Below are 14,486 nucleotides of genomic sequence, written 5' to 3'. Positions count from 1 at the left end.
TAGGGTCCACATAGATACTAGTCATGCTGGTGTAGTCTATAGCTGAGCTGGTTAAACTGTAGTAGGGTCCACATAGATACTAGTCATGCTGGTGTAGTCTATAGCTGAGCTGGTTAAACTGTAGTAGGGTCCACATAGATACTAGTCATGCTGGTGTAGTCTATAGCTGAGCTGGTTAAACTGTAGTAGGGTCCACATAGATACTAGTCATGCTGGTGTAGTCTATAGCTGAGCTGGTTAAACTGTAGTAGGGTTCACATAGATACTAGTCATGCTGGTGTAGTCTATAGCTGAGCTGGTTAAACTGTAGTAGGGTCCACATAGATACTAGTCATGCTGGTGTAGTCTATAGCTGAGCTGGTTAAACTGTAGTAGGGTCCACATAGATACTAGTCATGCTGGTGTAGTCTATAGCTGAGCTGGTTAAACTGTAGTAGGGTCCACATAGATACTAGTCATGCTGGTGTAGTCTATAGCTGAGCTGGTTAAACTGTAGTAGGGTCCACATAGATACTAGTCATGCTGGTGTAGTCTATAGCTGAGCTGGTTAAACTGTAGTAGGGTCCACATAGATACTAGTCATGCTGGTGGTGATGGTCCCCAGATGTGATGATTTATTCTGCTCTGTTTTATGTACAATCCTTATTTTCTGACTGATTTGAATTTGAAGAGATTTAAGGTTTTCATATTTGATAAAATACAATGTCCATTTCCATGAATCATGATGTCTGGTGTTGATGTAACAACAGGTGGTCTTTTTAATCCACTATCCAGAGTCAGGAACAGATGAAGTAAGTTCTGCTACTGTTCAGTGATTAAATATATATACTTCTGTGAATATATGAACCATTTCCTTCAAAAAATAAACTGCTCACATTCTGGAGATAAACTTTGTAAGGACTGTGTGTGTTTTTGTGTAAATAGTTTCTGAAAAAAGTGTCCAGCTCAAACGCTGATTGTTGTTGTAAATGAGCGTTCTAAATGAGGGTTCTAAAAGAGCGTTCTAAATGAGGGTTCTAAACGAGGGTTCTAAATGAGGGTTCTAAAAGAGCGTTCTAAACGAGGGTTCTAAAAGAGCGTTCTAAATGAGCGTTCTAAACGAGGGTTCTAAATGAGCGTTCTAAACGAGGGTTCTAAATGAGCGTTTAAATGAGCGTTCTAAACGAGGGTTCTAAATGTGTGTTCTAAATTGAGAGGTAGCCTGACTGCCATTAGGTACCGAGATGAGATCCTCAGACCCCTTGTGAGACCATATGCTGGTGCGGTTGGCCCTGGGTTCCTCCTAATGCAAGACAATGCTAGACCTCATGTGGCTGGAGTGTGTCAGCAGTTCCTGCAAGAGGAAGGCATTGATGCTATGGACTGGCCCGCCCGTTCCCCAGACCTGAATCCAATTGAGCACATCTGGGACATCATGTCTCGCTCCATCCACCAACGCCACGTTGCACCACAGACTGTCCAGGAGTTGGCGGATGCTTTAGTCCAGGTCTGGGAGGAGATCCCTCAGGAGACCATCCGCCACCTCATCAGGAGCATGCCCAGGCGTTGTAGGGAGGTCATACAGGCACGTGGAGGCCACACACACTACTGAGCCTCATTTTGACTTGTTTTAAGGACATTACATCAAAGTTGGATCAGCCTGTAGTGTGGTTTTCCATTTTAATTTTGAGTGTGACTCCAAATCCAGACCTCCATGGGTTGATAAATTGGATTTCCATTGATTATTTTTGTGTGATTTTGTTGTCAGCACATTCAACTATGTAAAGAAAAAAGTATTTAATAAGATTATTTATTTCATTCAGATCTAGGATGTGTTGTTTAAGTGTTCCCTTTATTTTTTTGAGCAGTATATATATATATATATATATATATATATATATATATATATATATATATATATATATAGCACAATACAATCATCCTAACCGGAAAAATGTAGGCTACATTTGTCGTAGCGCTAACTGAAAAAAGATTGACCCAACACAAGCAGTCATATTTTCTAACTCTCGGCTGGCGTGAACTACAATATGAATTAGCTAATTGCAATTACTATGTATAATTAATCACATCACGGGGTGAGCTCACCATTGATCGAAATAATTAGGTAAAACACTTTCTAGAAATCGACAGTAATCCGAGGATTAGTTTCAGCGTGCAGCCATGCATTTTTTTCCTCCTAACTCTAACCTGTCTCTCTGTCTGTCTCTCTGTCTGTCTGTCTGTCTGTCTGTCTGTTCAGTAACACCTCCTAACCTGTCTGTCTGTCTGTCTGTCTGTCTGTTCAGTAACACCTCCTAACCTGTCTGTCTGTCTGTATAGTAACACCTCCTAACTCTAACCTGTCTGTCTGCCTGCCTGTCTGTCTGTCTGTCTGTCTGTCTGTCTGTTCAGTAACACCTCCTAACCTGTCTGTCTGTCTGTCTGTCTGTTCAGTAACACCTCCTAACCTGTCTGTCTGTATAGTAACACCTCCTAACTCTAACCTGTCTGTCTGCCTGTCTGTCTGTTCAGTAACACCTCCTAACCTGTCTGTCTGTCTGTCTGTCTGTCTGTCTGTTCAGTAACACCTCCTAACCTGTCTGTCTGTCTGTATAGTAACACCTCCTAACTCTAACCTGTCTGTCTGCCTGTCTGCCTGTCTGTCTGTCTGTCTGTCTGTCTGTCTGTCTGTCTGTCTGTCTGTTCAGTAACACCTCCTAACCTGTCTGTCTGTCTGTCTTTTCAGTAACACCTCCTAACCCTAACCTGTCTGTCTGTCTGTCTGTCTGTCTGTATAGTAACACCTCCTAACCCTAACCTGTCTGTCTGTCTGTCTGTCTAGTAACACCTCCTAACCCTAACCTGTCTGTCTGTCTGTCTGTACAGTAACACCTCCTAACCCTAACCTGTCTGTCTGTCTGTATAGTAACACCTCCTAACCTGTCTGTCTGTCTGTCTTTTCAGTAACACCTCCTAACCCTAACCTGTCTGTCTGTCTAGTAACACCTCCTAACCCGTCTGTCTGTCTGTCTGTATAGTAACACCTCCTAACCTGTCTGTCTGTCTGTCTAGTAACACCTCCTAACTCTAACCTGTCTGTCTGTCTGTCTGTCTGTACAGTAACACCTCCTAACCCTAACCTGTCTGTCTGTCTGTACAGTAACACCTCCTAACCCTAACCTGTCTGCCTGTCACACGGGGTGTGATCGTTCTACAGTGGTCCCTGAAGCGCCGTGTGATTAGAACACTAAATTGTGCACTACAATTACCTGTGGACCTTGGTCAAACATAGTGCACTATATAGCCTAACACTCTTTTAGAACACTCATTTAGAACGCTCATTTAGAACGCTCTTTTAGAACACTCATTTAGAATCCTCGTTTAGAACACTCTTTAGAACACTCATTTAGAACGGACAGTTTCCAATGACGCAACAATCAGCGTTTGAGCTGGACACTTTTTTCAGAAACTATTTACACAAAACACACACAGTCCTTACAAAGTTTATCTCCAGAATGTGAGCAGTTTATTTTTGGATGCAAATGGTTCAGATATTCACAGAAATATATATATACATCACAACACAATCATCCTAACAGGAAAAAATGTATGCTACATTTGTCCTATCGCTAACTGAGGATAGATTGACCCAACACAAGCAGTCATATTTTCTAACTCTGGGCTGACGTAAACTACAATATGAATTAGCTAATTGCAATTACTATGTATAATTAATCACATCACGGGGTGAGCTCACCATTGATCGAAATAATTAGGTAAAACACTTTCTAGAAATCGACAGTAATCCGACGATTAGTTTCAGCGAGCAGCCATGCCTGATGAATTTACTGTGTTAAATGAGGCCTCACCCCCAGGTTACATTAGTGACCATACCCCCCGTGCATCCGGCAAAGGCGGAGGTGTTGCTAACATTTACGATAGCAAATTTCAATTTACAAAAAAAAAAACAACAATGACGTTTTCGTCTTTTGAGCTTCTAGTCATGAAATCTATGCAGCCTACTCACTCACTTTTTATAGCTACTGTTTATAGGCCTCCTGGGCCATATGCAGTGTTCCTCACTGAGTTCCCTGAATTCCTATCGGATCTTGTAGTCATATTCTAATTTTTGGTGACTTTAACATTCACATGGAAAAGTCCACAGACCCACTCCAAAAGGCTTTCGGAGCCATCATCGACTCAGTGGGTTTTGTCCAACATGTCTCTGGACCTACTCACTGCCACAGTCATACTCTGGACCTAGTTTTGTCCCATGGAATAAATGTTGTGGATCTAAATGTTTTTCCTCATAATCCTGGACTATCGGACCACCATTTTATTACGTTTGCAATTGCAACAAATAATCTGCTCAGACCCCAACCAAGGAGCATTAAAAGTCGTGCTATAAATTCTCAGACAACCCAAAGATTCCTTGATGCCCTTCCAGACTGCCTCTGCCTACCCAAGGACGTCAGAGGACAAAAATCAGTTAACCACCTAACCGAGGAACTCAATTTAACCTTGCGCAATACCCTAGATGCAGTTGCACCCCTAAAAACTAAAAACATCTGTCATAAGAAACTAGCTCCCTGGTATACAGAAAATACACGAGCTCTGAAGCAAGCTTCCAGAAAATTGGAACGGAAATGGCGCCACACCAAACGGGAAGTCTTCCGACTAGCTTGGAAAGACAGTACCGTGCAGTATCGAAGAGCCCTTACTGCTGCTCGATCATCCTATTTTTCCAACTTAATTGAGGAAAATAAGAACAATCCGAAATTTCTTTTTGATACTGTCGCAAAGCTAACTAAAAAGCAGCCTTCGCAAATGGAGGATGGCTTTCACTTCAGCAGTAATAAATGTATGAACTTCTTTGAGGAAAAGATCATGATCATTAGAAAGCAAATTACAGACTCCTCTTTAAATCTGGGTATTCCTCCAAAGCTCCATTGTCCTGAGTCTGCACAACTCTGCCAGGACCTAGGATCAAGGGAGATACTAAAGTGTTTTAGTACTATATCTCTTGACGCAATGATGAAAATAATCATGGCCTCCAAACCCTCAAGCTGCATACTGGACCCTATTCCAACTAAACTACTGAAAGAGCTGCTTCCTGTGCTTGGCCCTCCTATGTTGAACATAATAAACGGCTCTCTATCCACCGGATGTGTACCAAGCTCACTAAAAGTGGCAGTAATAAAGCCTCTCTTGAAAAAGCCGAATCTTGATCCAGAAATTATAAAAAACTATCGGCCTATATCGAATCTTCCATTCCTCTCCAAAATTTTAGAAAAAGCTGTTGCACAGCAACTGACTGCCTTCCTGAAGACAAACAATGTATACGAAACGCTTCAGTCTGGTTTTAGACCCCATCATAGCACTGAGACTGCACTTGTGAAGGTGGTAAATGACCTTTTAATGACGTCAGACCGAGGCTCTGCATCTGTCCTCGTGCTCCTAGATCTTAGTGCCGCTTTTGATACCATCGATCACCACATTCTTTTGGAGAGATTGGAAACCCAAATTGGTCTACATGGACAAGTTCTGGCCTGGTTTAGATCTTATCTGTCGGAAAGATATCAGTTTGTCTCTGTGAATGGTTTGTCCTCTGACAAATCAATTGTAAATTTCGGTGTTCCTCAAGGTTCCGTTTTAGGACCACTATTGTTTTCACTATATATTTTACCTCTTGGGGATGTCATTCGAAAACATAATGTTAAATTTCACTGCTATGCAGACGACACACAGCTGTACATTTCAATGAAACATGGTGAAGCCCCAAAATTGCCCTCGCTAGAAGCCTGTGTTTCAGACATAAAGAAGTGGATGGCTGCAAACTTTCTACTTTTAAACTCGGACAAAACAGAGATGCTTGTTCTAGGTCCCAAGAAACAAAGAGATCTTCTGTTGAATCTGACAATTAATCTGGATGGTTGTACAGTCGTCTCAAATAAAACTGTGAAGGACCTCGGCGTTACTCTGGACCCTGATCTCTCTTTTGAAGAACATATCAAGACTGTTTCAAGGACAGCTTTTTTCCATCTACGTAACATTGCAAAAATCAGAAATTTTCTGTCCAAAAATGACGCAGAAAAATTAATCCATGCTTTTGTTACTTCTAGGCTGGACTACTGCAATGCTCTACTTTCCGGCTACCCGGATAAAGCACTAAATAAACTTCAGTTAGTGCTAAATACGGCTGCTAGAATCCTGACTAGAACCAAAAAATGTGATCATATTACTCCAGTGTTAGCCTCCCTACACTGGCTTCCTGTTAAGGCAAGGGCTGATTTCAAGGTTTTACTGCTAACCTACAAAGCATTACATGGGCTTGCTCCTACCTATCTTTCCGATTTGGTCCTGCCGTACATACCTACACGTACGCTACGGTCACAAGACGCAGGCCTCCTAATTGTCCCTAGAATTTCTAAGCAAACGGCTGGAGGTAGGGCTTTCTCCTATAGAGCTCCATTTTTATGGAATGGTCTGCCTACCAATGTGAGAGACGCAGACTCAGTCTCAACCTTTAAGTCTTTACTGAAGACTTATCTCTTCAGTAGGTCCAATGATTAAGTATAGTCTGGCCCAGGAGTGTGAAGGTGAACGGAAAGGCTGGAGCAACGAACCGCCCTTGCTGTCTCTGCCTTGCCGGTTCCCCTCTTTCCACTGGGATTCTCTGCCTCTAACCCTTTTACAGAGGCTGAGTCACTGGCCTACTGGTGTTCTTCCATGCCGTCCATGGGAGGGGTGCGTCACTTGAGTGGGTTGAGTCACTGACGTGGTCTTCCTGTCTGGGTTGGCGCCCCCCCCCCCCCCCCCCCTTGGGTTGTGCCATGGCGGAGATCGTTGTGGGCTATACTCGGCCTTGTCTTAGGACGGTAAGTTGGTGGTTGGAGACATCCCTCTAGTGGTGTGGGGGCTGTGCTTTGGCAAAGTGGGTGGGGTTATATCCTGCCTGTTTGGCCCTGTCCGGGGGTATCATCGGATGGGGCCACAGTGTCTTCTGATCCCTCCTGTCTCAGCCTCCAGTATTTATGCTGCAGTAGTTTATGTGTCGGGGGGCTAGGGTCAGTCTGTTACATCTGGAGTATTTCTCTTGTCTTATCCGGTGTCCTGTGTGTATTTAAATATGCTCTCTCTAATTCTCTCTTTCTCTCTTTCTGTCTTTCTCTCGGAGGACCTGAGCCCTAGGACCATGCCTCAGGACTACCTGGTATGATGACTCCTTGCTGTCCCCAGTCCACCTGGCCGTGCTGCTGCTCCAGTTTCAACTGTTCTGCCTGCGGCTATGGAACCCTGACCTGTTCACCGGACGTGCTTGTTGCACCCTCGACAACTACTATGATTATTATTATTTGACCATGCTGGTCATTTATGAACATTTTAACATTTTAACATTTTGACCATGTTCTGTTTTAATATCCACCCTGCACAGCCAGAAGAGGACTGGCCACCCCTCATAGCCTGGTTCCTCTCTAGGTTTCTTCCTAGGTTTTTGGCCTTTCTAGGGAGTTTTTCCTAGGGAGTTTTTCCTAGCCACCGTGCTTCTTTCACATGCTTTGCTTGCTGTTTGGGGTTTTAGGCTGGGTTTCTGTACAGCACTTTGAGAATATCAGCTGATGTACGAAGGGCTATATAAAAATAAATTTGATTTGATTTGATTTTTTCCCCTCACAGAAACCGAAGATAAAAGACAAGATGAGTTCGGTCTGTTTATAGTGTTGAAGGGGTGTGTCATCTACCGTCGTTCACATCCCACCATTCATTTCCGGAAGTCCTCAAAAAATGAGTGAACTCTTACTCACCTCATTTTGTTATAACATCTTTGGTCAAACGGATGATTACGTGAAACCCAGAATGCATTGTATGTCAACAAACATGGCTCCATACACATAGCTCATCATAATCAGTATAACCTTCAAATAAGTATTTTACACACATAATATGTGCCCATTACAATCTATGCAAGAATCGGAATGCATGATTTGTCACCCAGAACTGAAAACATGTGAATAAAACAGTAAATACACAAATAATTACCTCACAAAACATTTTCTGATGGTGATTTATTGATACAAGTGACGCACGCCGGCAGTCAATCACGTCCCCTCTCACTCTGAGCCATTCAGTGTTGTTGTTTATGTATGTAGCTAGTGAGCTAAGCTTTAGCATTAGCAATGTCTTTCAAAAGGAGACAACCCACAAATGTGGAAATTCTGGAGATTTAAAAAAAAAATTCTGACAATGAGTCTGAGTATGAAAGTCAGGAATCAGATTCTGACAGTGAGGAGCTGCCCCCCCCCCAACCTTGTAGCCATTGAGAACCCTGAATCTGAGGTTCCCTTGTCCACTGACCAAGTACCAGGTCCCTTTGAAGATGCTGGTGGTGATGGAGGGAGACCGACAGTGGATGAAGTACAGGAGTTCTGTGGTAGCTGGAAGGCCACCAGTCATTTCACCCCTCCTGGCCCTGCTGTTTGTTTTGATGAGTCCCAGTCTGGAGTCCATTTCCATCTGAGGCAGAGTGCTTCAAGTTGTTTCTGACAGAGGAGCTGGTGGGAAACCATAGTACAGGAGACCAATCGCTATGCCTTGGAGCTACAGGAGAAGAGAGAGCCAGGAGTGAGGGGGGAAACTCGCTAAATGGGTGACAACCACAATTAGTGAAATGTATACCTTCCTGGTGACAGTCCTCCTCATGGGGATAGTAAAGAAGAACTCCCTAAGAGAATACTGGAGCACAGATCCTATGTTTGCAACTCCCTTCTTTGCCACCCTCTTTTCCCAAGACCGCTTCCTAATTCTGCTGCGATGCCTGCATTTCGTCAACAATGCTACTGCCATCCTAAGTGACCCGTTATACAAAATAAGAATTGTTCTTATCAGCCTGACATCAGCATTTGGTCGGGTCTTTGTGCCATACAAGGACCTATGCATTGATGAGTCCCTGATGTTATGGTAGGCTGGTGTTCCGTCAATATATTCCCTCCAAAAAGGCACAGGTTTGGGGTCAAGTTCTTTGTCATGTGCGACGTGAAGACAGGATTTGTCCAGGATATTATAGTTTACACAGGGTCCACCACTGACATCCAACATTATGAGGGGCTTGGGGTGTCCGGGTCCGGGATGATGACCATGCTGGCTCCTCATCTCGGCAAGGGACACACTTTGTACGTGGACAATTGGTACAGCAGTCCCACACTCTTCCAGCATCTGCTCTCCAACAGCACAGGGGCCTGTGGCACAGTCAGGTCGAACAGGAAGGGGATGCCGGCATTCGGATGCAGGAAGATGCAGAGAGGGGAGGTGGAGTTCCAGGAGAACGGTCAACAGCTGGCAGTAAAGTGGCATGACAAACGAGACGTCCATGTCCTCTCCACTGTCCATACAGCAACCATGTCGGCCACAGGGAAGGTGGACCACCTGACGGGAGAGAGAAAGATCAAACCAGATTGTGTGCTTGACTATAACCTCAAAATGGGGGCCGTGGATAAGGCGGACATGATAAACAGCTTTGTGGAATGCACTCGGAAAACGACCAAGTGGTATAAGAAGATATTTTTCCAGCTGATCGACACTGCTGTCCTCAACGGCAGCATAGTTCACCGCCAACTAACAGGTGAGATGATTACTGAACAAGGTATTTTTGTAATTGGATGTACAGTTCACATACAAATCCATTATGCAATTACAGTGACAATATCTCACCAACCTACCCACTGCCTCATCATCCTCTAACTTTCCTCATCCTCCCCACTCCCTCATAGGTAAAGTAATTACCTACCAAAAATACAGAGAGAACCTCATGAGAGAGCTGTTGGAGGAGCACCACACCCTTCGGCGCCCCTCCACTGGGGGGGGGGGGGGGTCGCCCTGCTGTAGACAATCCCCTACGCCTCACTGCACGGCATTTTCCCTGCAAAGTCCCTCAAACTGCTGCTCAAGGTAGTCGCACACGGAGGCACTGCAAAGTCTGCCTGTCTGGCGCCAGGAGAAGTAAGCAGAGGAAGATGACAAAATACATGTGTTTAGCTTGTGATACACCTCTATGTATTTCACCATGCTTTGAGGAGTATCACATGCTCAAGCATTATTGAGCACATCTGCAGCAATAAGTGACTGACTGACCTGACAAGTGACTTGACAGGTGACCTGCCATGATACTATGCCTTTAGAGGTGGGGGTGGAAATGCAGTTGTTGTTCAGTCACTGCATGAATATTAAATATGGGTTATGCATATTCCATTTTTTTGTCCTCTAGTAAAACAAGTTGTTGTTGAACCAACTACCAATACTTCAATAAAATAGACGACTATTACATATTGGCCTATGTGTTTTCTTGCTGTGTTTCCATCCAGTAAAACTGTTAAGGAGAGAACGTTAGCATACAAAAGCTGTCCTCAATCTTCAGCTGGGAAGATGTCCAGTTCCAGTTATGATATTGGCAAATACTGTTTGTGGTTTCTGAAAGTACAGTATAAAGAGGAATTATTCATTAGAATACAATATAAGGATATAGCAATAAAACAATATTACAAATAACATAAAAATAGTTTATTGCATTGACAAAATCCCAGATTTGAGTTCTAACAGTAAGAAAGTAACTTTTGAGCTCCACAAGGGGGCAAGGCAGGGCAGAACAGAGCCATGCTGAATAGACCACATAAACAAACCATGGTCATATGTTTTATTTTATTTAACTAGGCAAGTCATTTAAAATGCCGTATAATGCTTGAATTTTAATTTTGGGATTATTTTGTTGTTGTCCAACCAATCCCTTTTACAGTCACACCAACATGATGTATATGATACTTTATCAGTGTTTACAGTCACACCAACATGATGTTTATGATACTTTATCAGTGTTTACAGTCACACCAACATGATGTATATGATACTTTATCAGTGTTTACAGTCACACCAACATGATGTTTATGATACTTTATCAGTGTTTACAGTCACACCAACATGATGTTTATGATACTTTATCAGTGTTTACAGTCACACCAACATGATGTATATGATACTTTATCAGTGTTTACAGTCATACCAACATGATGTATATGATACTTTATCAGTGTTTACAGTCACACCAACATGATGTTTATGATACTTTATCAGTGTTTACAGTCACACCAACATGATGTATATGATACTTTATCAGTGTTTACAGTCACACCAACATGATGTATATGATACTTTATCAGTGTTTACAGTCATACCAACATGTATATGATACTTTATCAGTGTTTACAGTCACACCAACATGATGTATATGATACTTTATCAGTGTTTACAGTCACACCAACATGATGTATATGATACTTTATCAGTGTTTACAGTCATACCAACATGTATATGATACTTTATCAGTGTTTACAGTCACACCAACATGATGTTTATGATACTTTATCAGTGTTTACAGTCATACCAACATGATGTTTATGATACTTTATCAGTGTTTACAGTCACACCAACATGATGTATATGATACTTTATCAGTGTTTACAGTCACACCAACATGATGTATATGATACTTTATCAGTGTTTACAGTCACACCAACATGATGTATATGATACTTTATCAGTGTTTACAGTCACACCAACATGATGTATATGATACTTTATCAGTGTTTACAGTCACACCAACATGATGTATATGATACTTTATCAGTGTTTACAGTCATACCAACATGATGTTTATGATACTTTATCAGTGTTTACAGTCATACCAACATGTATATGATACTTTATCAGTGTTTACAGTCATACCAACATGATGTATATGATACTTTATCAGTGTTTACAGTCACACCATGAAATGATCAGTTAACCTCTAGACTAGAAACACAGACAAATCACTTCAGGATGAAGTCCAATAGATGTCGCTGTTGCACTGTAGTAGTGGGGGGGAACAGGAAGTTCCGCTAGGCGCACACCATTCTTTAGAATAAGGAAAACGCAAGAACTGTGCTGTCCTTTTCTCTTTATTACTACAGTCTGAGGTCGGTAACGTCAACAGTGAGGACAATCCCAGCCTGTCTCTCTCCTTCCACACTGAGTCCAAACCTACAGTCACTGGGTCCTGATTGTGACAGTGGAGCCCAGTTTGCACTGCAGGATGCAGAGATGGAATCAGTGAAGCTGGAAGACTGCAGTCAAACACTGGAGCTGAATGTCAACATTAAAGAAGAAGAGGAGGAGGAGATTGTCTCAACATGGTCTCCATTCTCTACATCCAGAGAGCAACAGCAGGAAGATCACAGAGCTAAGAGGTCTCACCACTGCCCACATTGTGAGGAGATTTTCCCAATTCTATCAAAGCTAAAAATACACCTTAAAACACACACTGGAGAGAATCTGTATCCCTGTAATGACTGTGGGAAGAGATTCACAACATCAAGGTCTCTGACAGTTCATCAGAGAATACACACAGGAGAGAAGCCTTACTCCTGCTCGGACTTTTTTTACCTGTTATTGTCTTAGCTGATTAACTGTTGTTAACTGTTGTTAACTGTTGTTAACTGTTGTTGTCTTACCCGTTGTTGTCTTAGCTAGCTATCCCAATCAACACCTGTGATTGCTTTATGCCTCGCTTTATGTCTCTCTCTAATGTCAATATGCCTTGTATACTGTTGTTTAGGGTAGTTATCCTTGTTTTATTTTACTGCAGAGCCCCTAGTCCTACTCAACATGGCTCAGAGAGCTATTTTGTCCCACCTCCCACACATGCGGTGACCTCACCTAGCATAACTGGTGCCTCCAGAGGAGAAACCTCTCTCATCGTCACTCAACACCTAGGTTTACCTCCACTGTACCAGCACCCTACCATACCCCTGTCTGTACATTATGCCTTGAATCTATCCTACCACGCCCAGAAATCTGCTCCTTTTATTCTCTGTTCCCAACGCACTATTCGACCAATTCTGATAGCCTTTAGCCGTACCCTCATCCTACTCCTCTGTTCCTTGGGTGATGTAGAGGTTAACCCAGGCCCTGTGTGTCCCCAGGCGCTCTCATTTGTTGACTTCTGTAACCGTAAAAGCCTTGGTTTCATGCATGTTAACATCAGAAGCCTCCTCCCTAAGTTTGTTTTACTCACTGCTTTAGCACACTCCGCCAACCTTGATGTCCTTGCCGTGTCTGAATCCTGGCTTTGGAAGGCCACCAAAAATTCTGAAATTTCCATCCCCATCTACAACATTTTCCGTCAAGATAGAACTGCCAAAGGGGGAGGAGTTGCAATCTACTGCAGAGATGGCCTCCAATGTTCTATCATACTTTCCAGGTCTAAGCCCAAACAGTTCAAGCTTCTAATTAAAAAAATGAATCTCTCCAGAAATAAGTCTCTCACTGTTGCCGCCTGTTATAGACCCCCCTCAGCTCCCAGCTGCCCTGGACACCATATGTGAATTGATTGCCCCCCATCTATCTTCAGAGTTCATTCTGTTAGGTGACCTAAACTGGGATACCTGGTTGTTCTTTAAAAGTAATTTCCTCACCACCTTAAATAAGCACGGCCCTTTCAAAAATTGTAAAACTAACAACAGATATAGCCCTTGGTTCACTCCAGACCTGACTGCCCTCGACCAGCACAAAAACATCCTGTTGCGTACTGCACTAGCATCGAATAGTCCCCGCGATATGCAACTTTTCAGAGAAGTCGGGAACCAATACACAGTCAGTTAGGAAAGCAAAAGCTAGCTTTTTCAAACAGAAATTTGCATCCTGTAGCTTTAACTCCAAAAATTTTGGGACACTGTAAAGTCCATGGAGAATAAGAGCACCTCATCCCAGCTGCCCACTGCACTGAGGCTAGGAAACACTGTCACCACCGATAAATCCACGATAATCGAGAATTTCAATAAGCATTTCTCTACGGCTGGCCATGCTTTCCTCCTGGCTACCCCAACCCCGGCCAACAGCTCCCCACCCCCCGAAGCTACTTCCCCAAGCCTCCCCAGCTTCTCCTTCACCCAAATCCAGATAGCAGATGTTCTGAAAGAGCTGCAAAACCTGGTCCCGTAAAAATCAGCTGAGATAGACAATCTGGACCCTCTCTTTCTAAAATGTTCCACTGCCATTGTGGCAACCCCTATTACTAGTCTGTTCAACCTCTCTTTCGTATCGTCCGAGATTCCTAAAGATTGTAACGCTTCCACGGTCATCCCCCTCTTCAAAGGGGGTGACACTCTAGACCCAAACTGTTACAGACCTATATCCATCCTGCCCTGCCTTTCTAAAGTCTTCAACATCCAAGTTAACAAACAGATCACTGACCATTTTGAATCTCACCGTACCTTCTCCACTGTGCAATCCGGTTTCCGAGCTGGACACGGGTGCACCTCAGCCACACTCAAGGTACTAAACGATATCATAACCGCCATCGATAAAAGACAGTACTGTACAGCCCTCTTCTTCGACCTGGCCAAGGCTTTCGACTCTGTCAATCACTGTATTCTTATCGGCAGACTCAACAGCCTTGGTTTCTCAAATGACTGACTCGC

At 43.2% G+C, this 14,486-nt stretch overlaps 1 protein-coding gene and 1 long non-coding RNA gene across 3 annotated transcripts in view; one reads left to right on the top strand and one right to left on the bottom strand.

The window, feature by feature from the left end:
• LOC106599775 (E3 ubiquitin/ISG15 ligase TRIM25-like) overlaps nucleotides 1-893 on the top strand; it is a 16,223-nt gene extending 15,330 nt beyond the window's left edge. The window contains exon 5 of the mRNA XM_082971598.1: nucleotides 1-893. This exon is cut by the window's left edge and continues 2,167 nt beyond it. The gene's annotated coding sequence lies outside the window, so the exon portion shown is untranslated.
• A 7,135-nt stretch (nucleotides 894-8,028) lies between these two features.
• On the bottom strand, nucleotides 8,029-9,847 carry LOC145875783 (uncharacterized). 2 transcript variants are annotated; one of them, XR_014391331.1, is made up of 3 exons: nucleotides 9,764-9,847; nucleotides 8,656-9,402; nucleotides 8,029-8,577 (listed from the first exon to the last, which is right to left on the bottom strand). It is a non-coding gene; the product is annotated as an uncharacterized LOC145875783 (long non-coding RNA). The 2 variants fall into 2 exon arrangements; XR_014391330.1 differs by having other exon boundaries at nucleotides 8,029-9,402.
• Nucleotides 9,848-14,486: the final 4,639 nt, after the last annotated feature.

This window comes from Salmo salar, unplaced genomic scaffold (genome assembly GCF_965601325.2).
Source record: "Salmo salar unplaced genomic scaffold, fSalSal1 ptg000357l, whole genome shotgun sequence".
NCBI lineage: Eukaryota > Metazoa > Chordata > Actinopteri > Salmoniformes > Salmonidae > Salmo > Salmo salar.
This window is presented reverse-complemented; position numbering and strand designations above follow the sequence as displayed.